The sequence below is a fragment of the Oncorhynchus kisutch genome, linkage group LG4 (genome assembly GCF_002021735.2).
Source record: "Oncorhynchus kisutch isolate 150728-3 linkage group LG4, Okis_V2, whole genome shotgun sequence".
NCBI classification, from domain to species: Eukaryota; Metazoa; Chordata; class Actinopteri; order Salmoniformes; family Salmonidae; genus Oncorhynchus; species Oncorhynchus kisutch.
In genome coordinates this window covers 27,415,260-27,436,349 of record NC_034177.2, presented here as the reverse complement: position 1 = coordinate 27,436,349, position 21,090 = coordinate 27,415,260, and the positions used below count along the sequence as shown (strand labels likewise).

General features: G+C 45.4%; 1 long non-coding RNA gene and 1 pseudogene across 1 annotated transcript; one reads left to right on the top strand and one right to left on the bottom strand.

Annotated features, from left to right (window-relative positions):
* Window positions 1-21,090, top strand: part of LOC109888838 (capping protein, Arp2/3 and myosin-I linker protein 2-like) — a 43,827-nt pseudogene that overhangs the window by 17,409 nt on the left and 5,328 nt on the right.
* Window positions 949-4,542, bottom strand: LOC116373977 (uncharacterized). Its single transcript, XR_004209693.1, has 3 exons — window positions 4,488-4,542; window positions 4,311-4,400; window positions 949-1,175 (listed from the first exon to the last, which is right to left on the bottom strand). It is a non-coding gene; the product is annotated as an uncharacterized LOC116373977 (long non-coding RNA).

Below are 21,090 nucleotides of genomic sequence, written 5' to 3'. Positions count from 1 at the left end.
GGGGGGACCTAGTGAATGACCTGCAGAGAGCTGGGACCAAAGTAACAAAGCTTACCATCAGTAACACACTACGCCGCCAGGGACTCAAATCCTGCAGTGACAGACGTGTCCCCCTGCTTAAGCCAATACATGTCCAGGCCCGTCTGAAGTTTGCTAGAGAGCATTTGGATGATCCAGAAGAAGATTGGGAGAATGTCATATGGTCAGATGAAACCAAAATAGAACTTTTTGGTAAAAACTCAACTTGTCGTGTTTGGAGGACAAAGAATGCTGAGTTGCATCCAAAGAACACCATGCCTACTGTGAAGCATGGGGGTGGAAACATCATGCTTTGGGGCTGTTTTTCTGCAAAGGGACCAGGACGACTGATCCGTGTAAAGGAAAGAATGAATGGGGCCATGTATCGTGAGATTTTGAGTGAAAACCTCCTTCCATCAGCAAGGGCATTGAAGATGAAACTTGGCTGGGTCTTTCAGCATGACAATGATCCCAAACACACCGCCCGGGCAACGAAGGAGTGGCTTCGTAAGAAGCATTTCAAGGTCCTGGAGTGGCCTAGCCAGTCTCCAGATCTCAACCCCATAGAAAATCTTTGGAGGGAGTTGAAAGTCCATGTTGCCCAGCAACAGCCCCAAAACATCACTACTCTAGAGGAGATCTGCATGGAGGAATGGGCCAAAATACCAGCAACAGTGTGTGAAAACCTTGTGAAGACTTGTCATTGCCAACAAAGGGTATATAACAAAGTATTGAGATAAGCTTTTTTTATTGACCAAATACTTATTTTCCACCATCATTTGCAAATAAATTCATAAAAAAATCCTACAATGTGATTTTCTGGATATTTTTTTTCTCAATTTTTGTCTGTCATAGTTGAAGTGTACCTATGATGAAAATTACAAGCCTCTCTCATCTTTTTAAGTGGGAGAACTTGCACAATTGGTGTCTGACTAAATACTTTTTTGCCTCACTGTAGGTGTATGCTGAAAAGCTGTACAAATTCATAAGATTGGTTCATAAAGAGAGAATTGTTCATAAGAAGGACCTGAGATCAAAGTCAATATTCAGACCACAAGGGGACAATGTTTTTAGACAGGATATCCAGTAAGCCTCCCTCTGTAGTAGTAGGATCTCGATGTTACCTCTTCTCCTTGGTAGAGCAACATGCTCAATGCCTGTGTATTTGAGGGAGGAGATAGGATGGTTAGCTTCAACAAAGTGAGCTGCTAATGGATAATCAATGTTCTTACATGTGATTGAGCCACGGTGTTCAGCTATGCATTGTTTTAATTATCTTATTGTTTGTCCTACGTATACTTTCCCTCATGAACAGGTGATGAGATTGATTACTCCCTTGGTCTTGCATGAGATGATACCCCTAACTTTTCAACCTGTATGCAGGTGTCTGAAGAAGGATGTTTTATAATGCTGTTGCACTCTGCGCATGAGCCACATTTGTAGTTCCCATTTGGAATGGGTGTCAAGAGTGTCTGAGTGAGCTCAGGGGGCATGTTAGATCTCGCCAAGCTATCTCCAATAGTGAAACCACATTTGTAGACCACCAGTGGGGGTTTCTTGAAGAGGTGTGTGATTTTTTGTTGTTGTCATTTATTTGCAAAATATGCCAGTGCTTTTCAGGATTGCTTTCATTTTCTCTGAACACTTGGTGTACTTGATGCAAAAGACTGTTGTGTTGTTTTTCTTCTTTGGTTGAGTTTTTAGTAATTCCTCTCTTGGTTTTTGAGATATTTTCATCATTGCAGCATCAAGAGTTTTGTTCTTGTAGCCTCTCATTTTTTAGCATCATCCTCTAGCTATTGCCTTCATGAGCTGGGGAGGACACCCTCTAGAGGTGTAATGCGGCAGCATTTACTGAATGACTGCCAAAACAATTACTGCTATTTCTAAGTCTGTTATTGTTTGTGTACAGTGTTTATGAGTAGCATCAATATGCATCAGTCACCAACCACACAGATGACTATCACCATTCAGCCAATTAGAAGAGACATGCCTAAAACTATTGCTGCAACACATGATAGGAAAAGACTCATGAGAGGTCATCCAGGTGAGTCTCCCAGGTGACTGGTGTCAAATCAAATAAAACTTTGTCACATGCGCCGAATATAACAAATGTAGACCTTACCGTGAAATGCTTACTTACAAGCCCTTAACCAACAGTGCAGTTCAAGAAGAGTTCAGAAAATATTTACCAAATAAAATAAAATAAAAATTATAAAAAGTAACACAATAACATAACGATAATGAGGCTATATACAGGGGGAGTCAATGTGCGGGGGTACAGGTTAGTCGAGGTAATTTGTACATGCAGGCAGGGGTGAGGGGGGGGGGGTGTCAATGTAATAGTCCAGTGGCCATTTGATCAATTGTTCAGCAGTCTTATGGCTTGGAGATAGAAGCTGTTAAGGAGCCTTTTGGTCCTAGACTTGGCGCTCCGGTACCGCTTGCCGTGCGGTAGCAGAGTAAACAGTCTATGACTTGGGTTGAAGGAAGCTTGACCCCAGTGATGTACTGGGCCATACGCACTACCCTCTGTAGTGCCTTATGGTCAGATGCAGATGCCAGTTCTCTGACCTCTTCCCTATAGGCTGTCTCATCGTTGTCGGTGATCAGGCCTACCACTGTTGTGTCGTCAGCAAACTTAATGATGGTGTTGGAGTTGTGTTTGGCCATGCAGTCGTAGGTGAACAGGGAGTACAGGAGGGGACTAATTACACACCCCTGAGGGGCTCCAGTGTTGAGGATCAGCATGGCAGACGTCTGTTGCCCACCCTTACCACCTGGGGGCGGCCCGTCAGGAAGTCCAAGATCCAGTTGCAGAGGGAGGTGTTTAGTCCCAGGGTCCTTAGCTTAGTGATGAGCTTTGAGGGCAGTATGGTGTTGAATGCTGAGCTGTAGTCAATGAACAGCATTCTCACATAGGTGTTCCTTTTGTCCAGGTGGGAAAAGGCAGTGTGGAGTGCGATTGAGATTGCGTCATCTGTGGATCTGTATGCGAATTGGAGTGGGTCTAGGAATCTGGGAGGATGCTGCTGATGTGAGCCATGACCAGCCTTTCAAAGCACTTCATGGCTACCGATGTGAGTGCTACGGGGAGGTAATCATTTAGGCAGGTTGCTTGGGCACAGGGACTATGGGAGTCTGCTTGAAACATGTAGGTATTACAGACCCAGTCAGGGAGAGGTTGAAAATGTCAGTGAAGACACTTGCCAGTTGGTCCGCGCATGCTTTTAGTACACGTCTTGGTAATCCATCTGGCCCTGCGGCTTTGTGAATGTTGACCTGTTTAAAAGGTCTTGCTCACATCGTCACAGTCATATCACACAGTCATCCAGAACAGCTGGTGCTCTCCTGTATGCTTCAGTGTTGCTTGCCTCGAAGCAAGCATAAAAGGCATTTAGCTTGTCTGGTAGGCTCGCGTCACTTGGCATCTCACGTCTGGGTTTCCCTTTGTGGTCTGTAATAGTTTTCAAGCCCTGCCACATCTGACGAGCATCAGAGCTGGTGTAGTAGGATTCAATCTTAATCCTGTATTGACACTTTGCATGTTTGATGGTTCGTCTGCGGGCATAGCGGGATTTCTTATGGACGTCCGGATAAGTGTCCCGCTCCTTGAAAGTGCCAGCTCTAGCCTTTAGCTCGATGCGGATGTTGCCTGTAATCCATGGCTTCTGGTTGGGATATGTACGTATGGTCACTGTGGGGACGACCTCGTCAAATCACTTATTGATGAAGCCGATGACTGAGGTGTTGTACTCAATGCCATTGGATGAATCCCAGAACATATTCCGGTCTGTGCTGGCAAAACAGTCCTGTAGTGTAGCATCCGCGTCATCTGACCACTTCCACATTGAGTGAGTCACTGGTGCTTCCTGCTTTAGTCGTTGCTTGTCAGCAGGAATCAGGAGGATCGATTTATGGTCGGATATTCCAAATGGAGGGCGGGGGAAAACTTTGTATGCATCTCTGTGTGTGGAGTAAAGGTAGTTGTTACGTATGCCTCTTGGAGGAGGGAACGCAACACCCTGCTACACTCAACTCCCCATAGAGTGAAAGAGATATGTGATTGTAGGTACGGGTAAGGATGACAGAGTCAGAGAATATGACCTCTTACCATGTTAAGGAAATAAATTCCCAGTAATGTGGGGAAAAGGTGCTGGACAAAACCAAAGCAAAGAAAGTAAAAGTTAGAGTACCCTCTCCTACCTTACCTGCCTACCCACTACTTACCTAACCTTAACGCCACCTGGCGCGCTAACCAAAATACAGGGGTTGGTCCGCCCAGGTCTTACCTAGTGTGCATAGACGGAGTACATACTACGGGTATACGTATGCCCGCAGGCCTCTTGCCTAAGCAGTCACAAGGTGCCTTCCCCTTCCCCCTGGGAACAAATGACACAGAATAATACAAACTTAAAGTGAACAATTTCACTAATTAAAAACACTGAGTCCCATTGGCACACACATACCTCAGAAGTAGCAGCTACAAAATACTTTCAACAAAACTGTCTCTGAGCAACAGCCAACACAGGACATCCAAGAAGCCCTCTGTTCTAACAAAGGAACACTGACTTTTAAAGCTGTCGCAGTAATTGCCGACAGCTGTATCCCCTAACGAGAGGGCAGGATCAGAGCTCCAATCTACAATGGGGCCGACGAATCAGCTGCTTGGGGGAATCCAGGAAGCCATTTCCTGAAATACACACATACATATCCACAAACTCATAACACAGAAACTGGGGAACGTAACAGTCGTCTAGAGTTGTTATTCCTCTGGTTGCACATGTTGGTAAAAATGTGGTAAAACCTATTTAAGTTTGCCTGCATGTCCCCGGACAATAGAAGCACTGCTTCTGGATGAGCATTTTCTTCTTTGCTTATGGCCTTTATAGAGTTGGTTGAGTGTGGTCTTAGTGCCAGCATCGGTCTGTGGTGGTAAATAGAACTCTCTTGGTAGATAGTGTGGTGTACAGCTTATCATAAGGTACTCTTCCTCAGGCGAGCAATACTTCGAGACTTCTTTAATATTAGACATCGCGCATCAGCTGTTATTGACAAAAAGACACACACCCCCACCCCTCATCTTACCAGACATAGCTTCTCTGTTCTGCCGGTGCATTAAAAATCCCTCCAGCTCTATATTGTCCGTGTCGTCGTTCAGCCACGACTCGGTGAAACATAGGATATTTCAGTTCTTAATGTCCCGTTGGTAGGATAATAGTAATCGTAGGACATCCATTTTATTTTCCAATGGTTGCATGTTAGCAAGTAGAATTGATGGCAATGGGAGTTTACTCGCTCACCTATGGATTCTCAAAAGGCAGCCCGATCTGCGTCCTCTTTTCTTCTGTCTTTTCTTCACCCAAATGACGTGGATCTGGTCCTGTTCCCGGAAGAGCAGTATATCTATCTCGTCGGACTCGTTAAAGGAAAAAGCTTTTTCATGGTAAGTAATCCCAGTTCTAATGTCCAGAAGTTATTTTCGGTCATAAGAGACGGTAGCAGCAACATTATGTTCAAATAAGTAAAAAAATAAGTTACAAACAACGCAAAAAAACGAATGAAATAGCTAAATTGATTATGGGCATGTAAAACGTCAGCCATCCTCTTCGGGCGCCATTTTATCTATATGCCCTGTGTGTTCCAGAAGCTGGCCCAGGCCTTGCTACAGGCAGCCCAGACTCTCTGTCCCAGGATCACACACAGGTCAAGCTGGCTGACTATGTGGCTAAGATGTCCAGACAGACAGACCTCTTCATCCGGGACACCCTCATACAGCACACAGGAGAGCTCAGGTAAACATCTGAATATACACACATCCACCCTGACACAAAAACACAGCTTATGTAGAACACAAACGGTTACATCATACACGATCTTTGTTGTTTTGTGTCAATCATGTCTCAATACTGTTAATTTTCCCCACCTAGGGGCCTCCCACATATCTCATAAAGCTTACTGTAGTTGCTAATGGTTTACTTCCCCCCTCCATTATTTATTTCTGCTTTTCACTCCTCTTTCAGTGAAGTCAAACTGTCAGTTAGTGTCTCCTTGGTGGAAAGTATCATTGATGAGGTTCTGCAGGACTTGTTTGTGGCTCAGCGGCAATTGGTGAGAGTTTGTTTTTTGTGTGAGTTGTGTGTGTTTGTGTGTTTGATTAGTATGACTGATCACCACCCTCCCCCACATCAGAACCGTCATATGAGGGAGCAGACCAGAAGAAATGGTTAAATAAATAAATGGTTTAAATAGGTTTTGTGAATCTGTGCCCAGCTCCCTCAGCTAAAAGTAGTAGACCATGACTGCCCACTGGATGATGTAAAAGTTCTGACTAATATAAAACACACATATCCCACCATACTATACTGTATATGCCGAACCATTCTACCAGTCTACACAGTACCTACATGACCTGCATTAGTTCTTGTTTCTCCTATTCTCTTATTCTCCTCCACAGTATGCTCATGTCATTTGGAGGAACAGCTATCCGTCAAGCAACCTCAGTGAAAAGTAAGAACCAGGCTTGTCATAAGTATAATTAAGATATATTGTAACAGACTATTTAGTTGGAAAGCTGGGAGTCTGGGATGAAACTAGGAAGATTAACATTGTAGGTTTGATGATTGGCTGCAGTCTGCTCCATAGAAATTGCCTCGACCTGTGATGTCAGTAGCTACAATCTTCTGCCACTGTGATTAGCTTAGAAAAAGGTTTCACCCAGAGTTCACAGTTGAAAGGTCAGAGGTCGTGTCTGAACCATTGCACTATCCAGTTAGGAGTGAGCTCTAACAAAAGAGGGTCAGAAGGGCAGTAATATGAAAATAATGGAGCAGTCACAACAAAGAGGGAGATATTGTCTAGAGCCATATGGTTCTGGATTGTTCTGCTCAAATCCCCCTAGTGCAATGTCCTCATAAGTGCATTTTAAATCCGATTTAGAATCAGTCAAAATTTGTCAGTGTGCTACATTTAAAAAATTACGCTAAACTTTTTAACCCCTTGTCTGCTAAAAACATGTTCAAAAAAGGCACTTATGTTTTACTGTGCATATGTTTTTGTGTTTGTGTGTCATTGATGCAGTCTGGGACCCTAGAGGTGCTGTCCCTCAGTGTGTCTTAGGAGTTCCCCTCCTTGTGACAGTGCTGTGTCATGGTGCTGAAGGTTAAAGGACCCCATTGAAGGGGGGGGGGGGGGGTTACTACTCTACCCTCAACAAAAGATAATCAGCAGTGCGGTGCTCTGCCTGTCCAATAAAAAGGGCTGTGGCTAACTGGAGCATGGCCGGGTTACTTTCAGACCACTGAGTCTCACTGGGGGGACGGGGATGGAGGGGTTGTGTACAATCATTACACAACCCCTCCCCCTCCTTTGGCTCTCTCTCCCTGTTTTGACGCTACCTGCGCTCTCTTTCACTACCATCTCTCTCCTTGTATTTTTATTTTGCTCTCACTTGCTCCCTCTCTCTCCATCTCTTTCTTGCTCCCTCCCTCTCTCTTCTATTGTTTAGATTCAGTGTTAACGGCATCCATCTGATTCCTCTTCCATCCATATTTTCTGTCGCTTTGCTCTCTGCTTTTTTTCTTTGTCCTCTTTTCCTCTCCCATTCTTCATCAATGCTCTCTCACCCACCATCCTTCTCTCTCTCCCATTCTATCTCACATACCTTCTTAGTGTGATAATGCCACATTATAGTTAGTTGTCCTGTTCTTCCATGCATTCTATCACACACCCGGGGCCTGTGTAGGTTGGTACCATTCCCTCTCTCTGTCTCTCTCTGCAGGTCTCCTGGATGTAGACACGGAGCAGCAGGCGAGAGAGAGCATTTATTATCAGCAGGAAGTAGGAGGGGAGGTCTCAGGGGTAGGAGGGAGTGGGTGGGTGGGCGCTGTCGTCGACAACGTTATTGTTAGTCACAGTGGCAGGCCAGCTGAAACCTGAAGGCCCCTCCCACACAGGGAGGGAGGCGGATGCTGCCGCTGCTCTTGCTGCTGCCGCGGCTCTTAGCGACAGTGATCCCCGGCGCCCTGAGCCTGCACCTCCTCAGCCCCCTATGGACCTGCCCATCGAAGGCCACACACTGAGGCACTACACCCGCTCCAGGCCCAGACCCAACCGCCGGAACAGCAAGCCGCCCAGCAAGACCCAGGTAAGAGGCAACACGACGATCACAGACCAAGGAGGATGGGGATGGAGGGAAGAAAGGGAGGGATGCACAGAGAGAGGAAGAGAAGGGGGATGCAGGGAGAGGATCATTGTAGCAACAGAGCTGCTTTCTGAGAGAGGAATAGATGAGAAGGGATGGAGAGAAATAGAGAGATGAGGGGAGAAAAAAATCAGAGCAGAGCAGAGAGAATGTTGGAGGTAGAGCAGAGAGAATGTTGGAGGTAGAGCAGAGAGAATGTTGGAGGTAGAGCAGAGAGAATGTTGGAGGTAGAGCAGAGAGAATGTTGGAGGTAGAGCAGAGAGAATGTTGGAGGTAGAGCAGAGAGAATGTTGGAGGTAGAGCGAGAGAAAGCGAGGGAGAAGGAATAGGGGAGGGAAGCAGTGTTCTGATGGTGGTTCTCAGGTTATTGCAGCCACAGCAGCAGAGGCAGTGTCAGTGGCTTGCAGCGCTAGACATTCTCTCTCATCTCCATCTCCAGCCTCTTTCCCTCCCTCTGTCTATCTGATTCTATTTCACCGTCTTGTCAGTGCTGCTGCTATAGCTGTTGATGTGTTGAGGAGCCATTTCTGTGTGTTTTTTCCATATTTCCCCTGCATTAACGATGGTCCCTGTGGTTCTCAGTAGTTGGGGTGGGAGCTGTCAGAACAGGGCAATGTCTTTCCATGCTGATTCTGGACGGCTCTGTTCTGCTCTGTGTGACTGCCGTATCATTTTTATTATTCATGTTTTTACATCAAGGTGGGCTCACCGGCTCTCTGCCCCTCCCCCCCTCCATGATCACTCTCCCGTCAATGCCTTTAGGACAATCACTCTTTTACGGTGGAATATTGTTAAGGATTGTCAATGGGAACTGGTCATGTGTCTGTGTTTGCATGTATGTATTCATTGTCGTGTTTGATTAAAATGTCCCACAAGGAGCAGCGGGTGCTCCGTGCTGATTGGTGGCAGTCTAGTGGTGTGTGTGTGTGTGTGTGTGTGTTTTCCCCTGACACTGTCTGTTCTGCCAACTGATCAGACAGCTATCTCTCTGTTATGTGTGAAAAACAATGCTGCAGCCATCTTATAAGCAGAACTAGTTCAATATAAATGGCTGATATAAGGTGTTCTTTGTTACATTATATGTGTCTGTCTGTTTGCCTCCTGCCGTTGTCATTAGTGGTGCTACACTGGTGTTGTAGCGTGATTCATTCTTGTTATTGCAGGTAACACTGTACAATTGGGTTAATACCACATTAACCAGGTGTCTGTACCCACTGTGTTGTATTTACTGGCACACAGTGCCACCACATTGTTATATAGACTGTATTCAAGGTGCCCCCAATTGTGTATTTCTATATTTCCTGTGCTCTTGTCCCTGGTTACCTGTGTGTCTGTAACGCAATTGAAACAGCACATCCATTGCTGTTGTCCATGGTTACCTGTGCTCCTGTATAGTAATTATTAGTGTGTTAAACCCTGTGTTTTTATCTGGGTCTCTGGGGTCAGTGTACATTCAGGCAGGACGGGCGACCAAATCAGAGATTTTCTGGAGAGGACGACTCCACAGAGATAGCTTCGGATGAGAGGCAGAAAGAACCACTTTACCCATCTATGGAATGGAAGGAGTGTGTTATTTTTTTTGTGTTTGCATGTATATGTTTTTATGCATGTGTATCGCAAGCAGGTTTATGCTATGTGAATGTTTCTAATGTGTGATAATGTAGGTAGTTGGCCTGGTGAAATATGGGGTGGTTGTTGGAGGGATGCTGGCTGTGTTGACGGGGGAGAAGGAAGGGTCTACAGGGTCTACTGTCACACTGCTGTAACACTCACTGTGATTGGTGGTGGTGGCACTGCACATTCTGCTGGGTCCGTAGCATTTGATTTTATTACATCTGTAGAGAAATGTAAGGTCATCTGCATTTGATTTTTTATAACGACATAGCTACCTCCCCCTAAAACATCTTGCCTCCATGTTGCAGAGGCTACTAACTGATGTCGTCATCTGAGGTTTAATAAAAAGCTGGAGCTGGAGCACACCCAGATAAAATGATTTAGTGTAGAGGTGCTGACGAACTGGAAATAAACTGGAAGCTATATAAATAAAGAGTCTGAGGTTTGTTCATAAACCATTCGCTTGCCATCACTCAGTGCTATGTTAAAGCCAAAACACAGCCAGTCTAGTGGTATATGAGGAATTGGACAGAGCCTGGCAGTTGAATTCTGCAAATGGTGGGAACTCCTACTGAATGATTCCCTGGGAATGTGTGGGAGATGATTCTTTGAAATCCAAGACCTCATATTATCAGACAGGACATGTCAGACCATATGTCAGAGATTTGTCTTCCATTTTCTGCTCTCCTTTTTATACGGTTAATTGGCTATTATTAACTGAATGTTTTGAACCCTGAATGCTGATTGGCTGACAGCCATGGTATATCAGACCACATACCACAGGTATAACAAAACATGTGGGGCGGCAAGGTAGCCTAGTGGTTAGAGAGTTGGACTAGTAACCGGAAGGTTGCAAGTTCAAACCCCCGAGCTGACAAGGTACAAATCTGTCGTTCTTCCCCTGAACAGGCAGTTAGCCCACTGTTCCTAGGCCGTCATTGAAAATAAGAATTTGTTCTTAACTGACTTGCCTAGTAAAATAAAGGTAAAAAAAAAAGAAGTATTTTTACTGCTCTAATTACATTGGTAACCAGTTTATAATAGCAATAAGGCACCTCAGGGATTTGTGGTATATGGCCAATATACCCCGGCTAAGGGCTGCGTCGTGCGTAAGAACAGCCCTTAACTGTGGTATATTGGCCATATACCACACCCCCTCTGACCTTATTGCTTAATTATAGAATTGGTGAGAGACATTATTGGATGACCAGAGCCCTATACCTACATAGACATGAACTGTAGTTGCAAAAAGTCCACCTATTGATGTTCTATTTACCACAATAGACAATGCATTGCAAAGACAGTAAAGTCCTGCCCCCTTCTTCATTAGGGAGAAACCAATAGACACCCTCCTTCTACCTACCAGTCCATCAGTAAGAAAGTGTTGCTGTACTAGATGTATAGACAGGGTATATGTATGATAGGGTTAGTGTGTGTGTTGTTAGTCATCAGTGAAACACCATCCTTGTGTCTTATGGCACGTCTTTTTCTCTTCCTGAAGATGGAGTGGAGTGATGGGGATCGGTGCTCTCTGATTGGCTGAGAAGTGCTAAATGATTTATAATCCGTTTGTCATGCAGCATGGAGCTCCATTTGTATACGGTTGCTATAGCTCTGTTCTGCAGCAGCTACACTCACAGACTGGTTAAATACAGAACAACGTCTCAAACATTAGCCTACCGTGTGTGTGTGTGTGTGTGTGTGTGTGTATGCGTGCGCGCGCGCAAGAGACACTGAGAAAACAGTCCTTGCCTTCACTCTGTCTCTTCCCACTGCTGAAAATTGTCAGCCAATACTACCGGTCAAAATGTTGTGGACTGCCTGTTTTTATCTGAGTAAGTGACAGACAGCCAGGAAAAGAGTTAGTGTGAACTGCTCTTCCCACCAGCCTGCTAAATAACAGTGAATAATTCAGAATTTTAAATGATCATATTTTGATCCAAGGTCACATGGTGGGGAAAGGGTGTGTCTAAGAGGTCCAGTCACATGGTGGGGAAAGGGTGTGTCTAAGAGGTCCAGTCACATGGTGGGGAAAGGGTGTGTCTAAGAGGTCCAGTCACATGGTGGGGAAAGGGTGTGTCTAAGAGGTCCAGTCACATGGTGGGGAAAGGGTGCGTCTAAGAGGTCCAGTCACATGGTGGGGGATCAGGGCTGAGGGGTTGTGTTCTCTCCAGGTACCTGAAGCACAGATGTGCCTGCACACACTGCTTCTGCCACAGCCACACAGTGTTCTATAGAATAGAGAGGAAGATCTATTGTGTGTGTGATTGCGTGGGTGTATTTGTCTGTGTTTGTTCATAAACATATATTTTTATCTATTGCATATCTGTTGTCAAACATATGAATCACTATGTGTACAGTGAGTGTGAGAGTGTACTCAGCCTACACTGATCAGCCACACAATGGTTTTACCATAAGCATTCTCCAAGCCACTTATCTTATTGGTTATGCGATGCTGGCGATGCGAACGCTACAGGGGGATTTGACAGTGGCAGATGAACCACAGTGCCTTCACTTTTGCATATACTGAGTCGCAATTATCTTTTGTTTGTGTTTTTGTACATGTGTGTGTGTGCAGGAGCAAGCAGCTGAGCGTGAAGAGAATGAAGCCAATGAGACCATGGGCAGGGTGGATGAGGGAGTAGAGGAGTTCTTCACTAAGAAGATCATCCCTGATGACCCGCTGTAAGTATCCGTATACCTCCAACAGAATACACCTTTGCATACTGACACGTACAGAATAGATATACTGCATGCACCCACACTAAACAAGCCCACTCATACTAGCTTTCTACACCTACACCCTCTGCACATGCATGTTCACACACTCCCGTGTAGACAAACATCGCTACACACACCATGCATACATACTGTAGCAACAGAAAGATAACAGAATGTATTAGACTAATGTTTGTCTACTGTGGTTAAAAACACTGTATCCCAAATACACAGCATCCCTCTGATCCCAGCACTAGATAGAGTATGAACACTGAACAAGCACCACCACTGAATGGAGACTCAGTAGTGTTGTTGCTGTTTTGTGCCTCACCTCACTTGCAGAAAAGCGCAGAGGGAGGAGGTCCCTTACAAAGCACAACCCACAGCGTCGACCTCCACCACCCCTGCCCCTCCCAGCACGTCTGCCCTGGCCCCACCCTCCTCTACCACCTCTATCACCTCCTCTTCCTCCTCCTCCATCATAACAACCTCCAACACTACTACCACAACCATCACCCCTTCCACTGCCCCCTCCAAAAACATCAAGAAGAAGTTTGGGGACTTCTTCGCCTTCAAGAAAGTCCGTGCTGGCCGGGGGGCAAAGGGTGAGGGTGGGCCGGAGGGCAAGGTCAAAAAGACCTCCATCGCAGATCTAATCAGACCGCTCAGGGAGGCAAAAGAGAGGGAGAGAGAGAAAGAGCGGGAGAGAGAGAAGGGGAAGTTAGAAGAAGAGAGTGGTGCTAAGGCGACCGGTGTTAATGATTCTGATGCCACCAAAACAGTAAGAGCAGCAGAGGACAACACCATGGCCCCCACCGCACCCTCTGATGTCCCCAGCATCCCCACAACCCTGCCCACCAGTGCCCCCGTCCAGGAGGAGGTGTCATCTGTGTCCCCCAGCGCTCTGACCCCAAGCCCCATCATCAGTCCTGTCGGCGGGTTCCTGGTGGAGAGGGAGAAGAGCCGGACCCTGGAAAAGAGCAAGACCCCAGATGGAGAGAGGAGGCTGAAGGCCACACGGCGCTCGCTCAGGGAGGGCAAGTCCCAGTCCCTCATCCTGCTGACAGGCCTGGAGGATGGCGCTGCCGCACACGGAAAGGTAGGCACCACTCTGCACTAGTGATCAGAAAACACATGGAGTGAGTTCTAAAGAAAATGCACATCATTTCTAAAAATGCTTTTGGTCATCCACTTTCAGAAACACGCATCTGAATGCACATCCAGCTTTGAACAGCGCCTCCACGTCATGCTCCACCGCATGGGGGTGGCCAAAACACCTCCTGCAGACACAAAAAACAGCCAGGTGTGTGTTTGTGTGTGATATTGATGGTTGTGGACCACCCTTTCTGTTCTCTTCCTCCCTATTTCCTCTATTTATGTTCCGAGCGCCCAGCTGGGATTCACTTAGGATTACAGCACCTTTGTGACATTCATGTAATGTGCCATGGCAGTGAATATCTCAGTAAGGTACCTAATCCAGAGACTGTGATATTGCAGCTTATCCACTGCAGCGTACCTTATTAGTCCAGGTAGGAGCACATGGGAGGATAACGCATGAATAACATTCTCTTCTCTTCCTTTAGAACAAAGAAGAGGAGCTGAGGAAAACCAACTCCGAAGGTAAGCCACTCCGCACCCCTCAGCAGCTGTGTGTCTGGGACTCCTTGTGTGACTCATCACACTGTATGTACAAATCCCCTGCTGCCGACGGGAGCTTGACAGCATCTCAGGTTTGCTGTTGATGTGCAGTCTTTGTCAACTTAGAGTCGGGTGGTTGTGTTACATGTAGATGTCTCCTCTTAGAACTGTAGAATTGTAGACTGTCAAGTAAAAGTGTTGCTGTAGCACGAGGGATGCGATTTGATAGAAATGTAGAAACTGTGCTTATTTCTGGTAAAGGCCAGTATGAAGCCCAGTGAGGTAAAGGCCATCAGAGAAATCAATCTTGCATGTATAAATAAATAAAGTGTTCAGCAAGCACATTTGGTTCCTTGGAAGTTGTGGGAATGTACGTTTTTTGTTTTTTATTGGTTCTCGTAACGAAGCCATACACTTCCTGAACAGTTAACCTCAGCTGGTTAAACATCATTTTTTTTAAAACATTCTGAGAACGGAACTGAACATTTCACTTGTTCTGGGAATGTATATTTTTAGATTGCAGGGAGGTTCTCAGAATGTTTTACTATGGTTCCCTGAAAGTTTTCCTGTGAGGTTTTATGAACGGTTATTTTGAGGTTTTTGAATAACTTTCAAAACGTTTACTGAATGTTTCAATAAGACTTTTAATAACACTGCTGGCTGAGGTTAACTGTTCTGAACTCCCAGCACAGACAGACAGGTAAGACTTTTAATAACACTGCTGGCTGAGGTTAACTGTTCTGAACTCCCAGCACAGACAGACAGGTAAGACTTTTAATAACACTGCTAGCTGAGGTTAACTGTTTAGAACTCCCAGCACAGACAGACAGGTAAGACTTTTAATAACACTGCTGGCTGAGGTTAACTGTTCTGAACTCCCAGCACAGACAGACAGGTAAGACTTTTAATAACACTGCTAGCTGAGGTTAACTGTTCTGAACTCCCAGCACAGACAGACAGGTAAGACTTTTAATAACACTGCTAGCTGAGGTTAACTGTTCTGAACTCCCAGCACAGACAGACAGGTAAGACTTTTAATAACACTGCTAGCTGAGGTTAACTGTTCTGAACTCCCAGCACAGACAGACAGGTAAGACTTTTAATAACACTGCCGGCTGAGGTTAACTGTTCTGAACTCCCAGCACAGACAGACAGGTAAGACTTTTAATAACACTGCTGGCTGAGGTTAACTGTTCTGAACTCCCAGCACAGACAGACAGGTAAGACTTTTAATAACACTGCTAGCTGAGGTTAACTGTTCTGAACTCCCAGCACAGACAGACAGGTAAGACTTTTAATAACACTGCTAGCTGAGGTTAACTGTTTAGAACTCCCAGCACAGACAGACAGGTAAGACTTTTAATAACACTGCTAGCTGAGGTTAACTGTTCTGAACTCCCAGCACAGACAGACAGGTAAGACTTTTAATAACACTGCTAGCTGAGGTTAACTGTTCTGAACTCCCAGCACAGACAGACAGGTAAGACTTTTAATAACACTGCTAGCTGAGGTTAACTGTTCTGAACTCCCAGCACAGACAGACAGGTAAGACTTTTAATAACACTGCTAGCTGAGGTTAACTGTTCTGAACTCCCAGCACAGACAGACAGGTAAGACTTTTAATAACACTGCTAGCTGAGGTTAACTGTTCTGAACTCCCAGCACAGACAGACAGGTAAGACTTTTAATAACACTGCCGGCTGAGGTTAACTGTTCTGAACTCCCAGCACAGACAGACAGGTAAGACTTTTAATAACACTGCTAGCTGAGGTTAACTGTTCTGAACTCCCAGCACAGACAGACAGGTAAGACTTTTAATAACACTGCTAGCTGAGGTTAACTGTTCTGAACTCCCAGCACAGACAGACAGGTAAGACTTTTAATAACACTGCTAGCTGAGGTTAACTGTTCTGAACTCCCAGCACAGACAGACAGGTAAGACTTTTAATAACACTGCTGGCTGAGGTTAACTGTTCTGAACTCCCAGCACAGACAGACAGGTAAGACTTTTAATAACACTGCTAGCTGAGGTTAACTGTTCTGAACTCCCAGCACAGACAGACAGGTAAGACTTTTAATAACACTGCTAGCTGAGGTTAACTGTTCTGAACTCCCAGCACAGACAGACAGGTAAGACTTTTAATAACACTGCTAGCTGAGGTTAACTGTTCTGAACTCCCAGCACAGACAGACAGGTAAGACTTTTAATAACACTGCTAGCTGAGGTTAACTGTTCTGAACTCCCAGCACAGACAGACAGGTAAGACTTTTAATAACACTGCTAGCTGAGGTTAACTGTTTAGAACTCCCAGCACAGACAGACAGGTAAGACTTTTAATAACACTGCTAGCTGAGGTTAACTGTTCTGAACTCCCAGCACAGACAGACAGGTAAGACTTTTAATAACACTGCTAGCTGAGGTTAACTGTTCTGAACTCCCAGCACAGACAGACAGGTAAGACTTTTAATAACACTGCTAGCTGAGGTTAACTGTTCTGAACTCCCAGCACAGACAGACAGGTAAGACTTTTAATAACACTGCCGGCTGAGGTTAACTGTTCTGAACTCCCAGCACAGACAGACAGGTAAGACTTTTAATAACACTGCTAGCTGAGGTTAACTGTTCTGAACTCCCAGCACAGACAGACAGGTAAGACTTTTAATAACACTGCTAGCTGAGGTTAACTGTTCTGAACTCCCAGCACAGACAGACAGGTAAGACTTTTAATAACACTGCTAGCTGAGGTTAACTGTTCTGAACTCCCAGCACAGACAGACAGGTAAGACTTTTAATAACACTGCTGGCTGAGGTTAACTGTTCTGAACTCCCAGCACAGACAGACAGGTAAGACTTTTAATAACACTGCTAGCTGAGGTTAACTGTTCTGAACTCCCAGCACAGACAGACAGGTAAGACTTTTAATAACACTGCTAGCTGAGGTTAACTGTTCTGAACTCCCAGCACAGACAGACAGGTAAGACTTTTAATAACACTGCTAGCTGAGGTTAACTGTTCTGAACTCCCAGCACAGACAGACAGGTAAGACTTTTAATAACACTGCTAGCTGAGGTTAACTGTTTAGAACTCCCAGCACAGACAGACAGGTAAGACTTTTAATAACACTGCTAGCTGAGGTTAACTGTTCTGAACTCCCAGCACAGACAGACAGGTAAGACTTTTAATAACACCGCTAGCTGAGGTTAACTGTTTAGAACTCCATGCACAGATAGGAGACATGGAAATGAATTTGCTTAGACATGAACATTATTTTTTTTTTATTGTGACACAGCATCAGTGAGATGAACCTATGATCTTCTGTTTTCTATCCATGGAATTAGTCCACAGCACCACCAGGATGGAGCTTGTGTGCCATGTTTTAACTCGTTCAGTTTACTCTATTCAAACAGACCCAATATCAAAGGAAACAAGCACTCATTAAGGTCAAGTGTGGCCAATTAGTGGGCACAGCCAATACACCTGAACACACTTAAAAAGATAAAGGATAGAGAGAGTTTTGTTGACGCTGAGAACGGAATGTATATGTTTTTCAATAACATGCTTATAACGTTCTTTAAACGTTACTAATGTTTTCTTGTGTTTTTTCTGGAAAGTTTTCTTAATGTGTGAAGAACATGACTTTAAATAGAACCATGAGGAAACGTTATGCTGAAGTACTGAAATTCCCAAAGAAGAATGTTCACAATGGGCTCAGACATCAATTCAACATCTATTCCACGTTGGTTCAACATATTTAATTGAAATGACATGGAATCAACATTGATTCAACCCGTTTGTGCCCAGTGGGTTGTTTCTAAATGTTCTCTGAACTATTTGAAAACATTCCCAATGTCAAACCAGTTGGAGAACATTCCTAGAACATTACCAAAAATATTTGATACTTCTAGGAAATGTTCTGTTAAACCAATTAAATACCAAGAAAATAACATTATTTTGTCAAGTTCCTTATCTGTGCTGAGAATGTTCCAAAGCCAAGCAACTATCCTGCACCATTTCCAGAATGTTGTGGGAAGGTTGTATGCAAAATAACCATAGGACAACCACGTTCTCACCAAGCTCTAAGAAACATAGGGTTTTCAGAACGTTATGTGCTAGCTGGGTGGTGACTGGCGTTGACCCTGAGGTTAGAGGAGGCCAGAGACGTTCATGGGAAGTCCAAGCAACACAGACCGGCTAGCCTGGGAGTCATTACTGCCCTTTGTCACTCAGTGCTGGAGGTCAGGGATCAGTTCACACATTCACTCAGAGGGGAACGCAGCACTATCAGCCAATGGCTTGTGCTCTAAAGATAACAGTGAAAGCTCCCTTAGCTGTTTTTTGTGTGGATTGCTTGTTTATTTTGTGTGTCAGACTGTTTCAAGTATGGAGGGGCTCATAATATGTGTAGGTGATCCTCCCATGTTGCTGTAATCCTCTACTCTTTCTCAGGTGCAATTCTTGACAAAAAACCTGAACCACCACCCACATCCATGAAGCCTCGCACTATGTCCACATCAGCGTCAGGTAATTCTGACACTTAAAGCTGGTGAATGGATGTCCATGTAATATATCCATCTATACTCCAAGCCAGGGGGGGGCAAAGTACGTGTCCCAGGCCGAGGCCTTCAATCCGGCCCGTGAGACAAAAAATAAATAAAATACAAATACATGTTTTATTTGTATTTTCTTTTATTCCTTTTTTCTCCCCAATTTCATGTTATCCTATTGGTAGTTACAGTCTTGTCCCATCGCTACAACTCCCGTACGGACTCAGGCGAAGGTCGAGAAACACGACCCAGCCAAGCCGCACTGCTTCTTGACATAATGCCCACTTAATCCGGAAGCCAGCCGCACCAATGTGTCGGAGGAAACAATGTGCACCTGGCGACCGTGTCAAAGTGCATGCACCCGGCCTTCCACAGGAGTCACTAGAGCGCGATGGGACAAGTAAATCTCGGCCTGCCAAACCCCTTCCTAACCCGGACGACGCTGGGCCAATTGTGTGCCGCCTCATAAGTCTCCCAGTCACGGCCAGCCTGGGATCGAACCCGGGTCTGTAGTGACGCCTCAAGCACTCAAGCCTTAGACCGCTGCGTCACTTGGGAGGCCCCCGCAAATGGATTTGAACAAACAATTGTCCCCCAAAAAATGCGTCCCTCCGTTGAATTCCAAAATCCCGATGTGGCCCTCGAGCCAAAAGGTTTTCCCACCCCTGCTCCAAGCCTTTATGTAAATATAATGTTGAAGTAATGACTTCAGTGCAACCTCCCTTCTCCCCTCAGACACCAGGCGGCCAATCAGAGCAGGCGTGGAGGCTCTCAGAACAGACAAGCCCCTCCTCCCAGAACGTCCCATCGGCCCCCTCCCTCCTAAACCCACAGTGGCAGCCAAACCCCCTCTCCCAGCCCCCCAGCAGCACCCTGCTGCCGCTAGGACATCCCCGGGGGTCCCCTGGAAGCCCAACACAGCCACGGAGACCCAGACCCAGCCAGCAGAACCAGAGCCCTCCCAGAGCCAGAGCCAGACCCAGCCCCAGCAGAGTGAGCCGCCCAGTCCTTCCTCCCGCAAGGAGACTCCCCCTGCCCCATCGCCACACAGGGGCCCCAGCTCTCTGGAGAGCAGGGAGCGCACTGAGAGAGCACAATCAGTCACAGAAGGTATACATACAGTGCATTTGGAAAGTATTCAGACCCCTTTACTTTTTCCACATTTTGTTATGTTGAAGCCTTATTCTAAAATTGGCTAAATCGTTTCCCCCCCTCATAAATCTACACACAATAGCCCACAATGACAAAGCAAAAACAGGTTATACATTTTTGCACATTTATTCTAAATAAAAAAACAGATATCACATTTACGTAAGTATTCAGACCATTTACTCAGTACGTTGTTGAAAAAACCTTTGGCAGCGATTACAGCCTTCAGTCTTCTTGGGTACACCTGTATTTGGGGAGTTTCTCCCATTCTTCTCTGCATATCATCTCAAGCTCTGTCAGGGTGGATGGGAAGTGTTGCTCTACAGTTATTTTCAGGTCTCTCCAGAGATGTTCGATCAGGTTCAAGTCCGGGGTCTCGCTGGGCCACTCAAGCACATTCAAAGACTTGCCCCGAAGTCACTCCTGTGCTGTCTTGGCTGTGTGTTTAGGGTTGTTGTCCTGTTGGAAATTGAACCTTTGCCCCAGTCCTGAGCACTCTGGAGCAGGTTTTCATCAAGGATCTCTTTGTACTTTGCTCCCTTCATCTTTCCCTCGATCCTGATTAGTCTCCCAGTCCTTGCTGCTGAAAACATCCCCACAGAATTATGCTGCCACCACCATGCTTCACCATAGGGATGGTGCCAGGTTTCCTCCAGATGTGACGCTTGGCATTCAGGCCAAAGAGTTCAATCTTGGTTTCATCAGACTCCAAGCGGGCTGTCATGTGCCTTTTATTGAGAAGGGGCTTCCGTCTGTCCACACTACCATAAAGGCCTGATTGGTGAAGTGCTGCAGAGATGGTTGTCTTTCTGGAAAGTTATCTTGTCTCCACAGAACCTGATGGTCACTCTGACAGAGCTCCAGAGATGAACTCTGGAGCTCTGTCAGAGTAACCATGGGATGCACATGAGCTCAATTTTGAGACTCATAGCAAAGGGTCTGAATGCTTATGTAAATATGTTTTCACTTTGTTATTATAGGGTATTATGTGTAGATTAATGAGGGATTTAAAAAAATGATTTTAGAATAACGCATAACATAACAAAATGTAGAAAAAAGAGGGGGTCTGAATACTTTCCAAATGCACTGCACATACAGTATCACTCACCTCTCTTCTTTCCAGGTCTGACCACACTTTTTCATTTGTGAAAAAATACTTTTTCTGTCTGTGCAGAAAAATACCAGGCTAGTTTTATGTTCTGTAT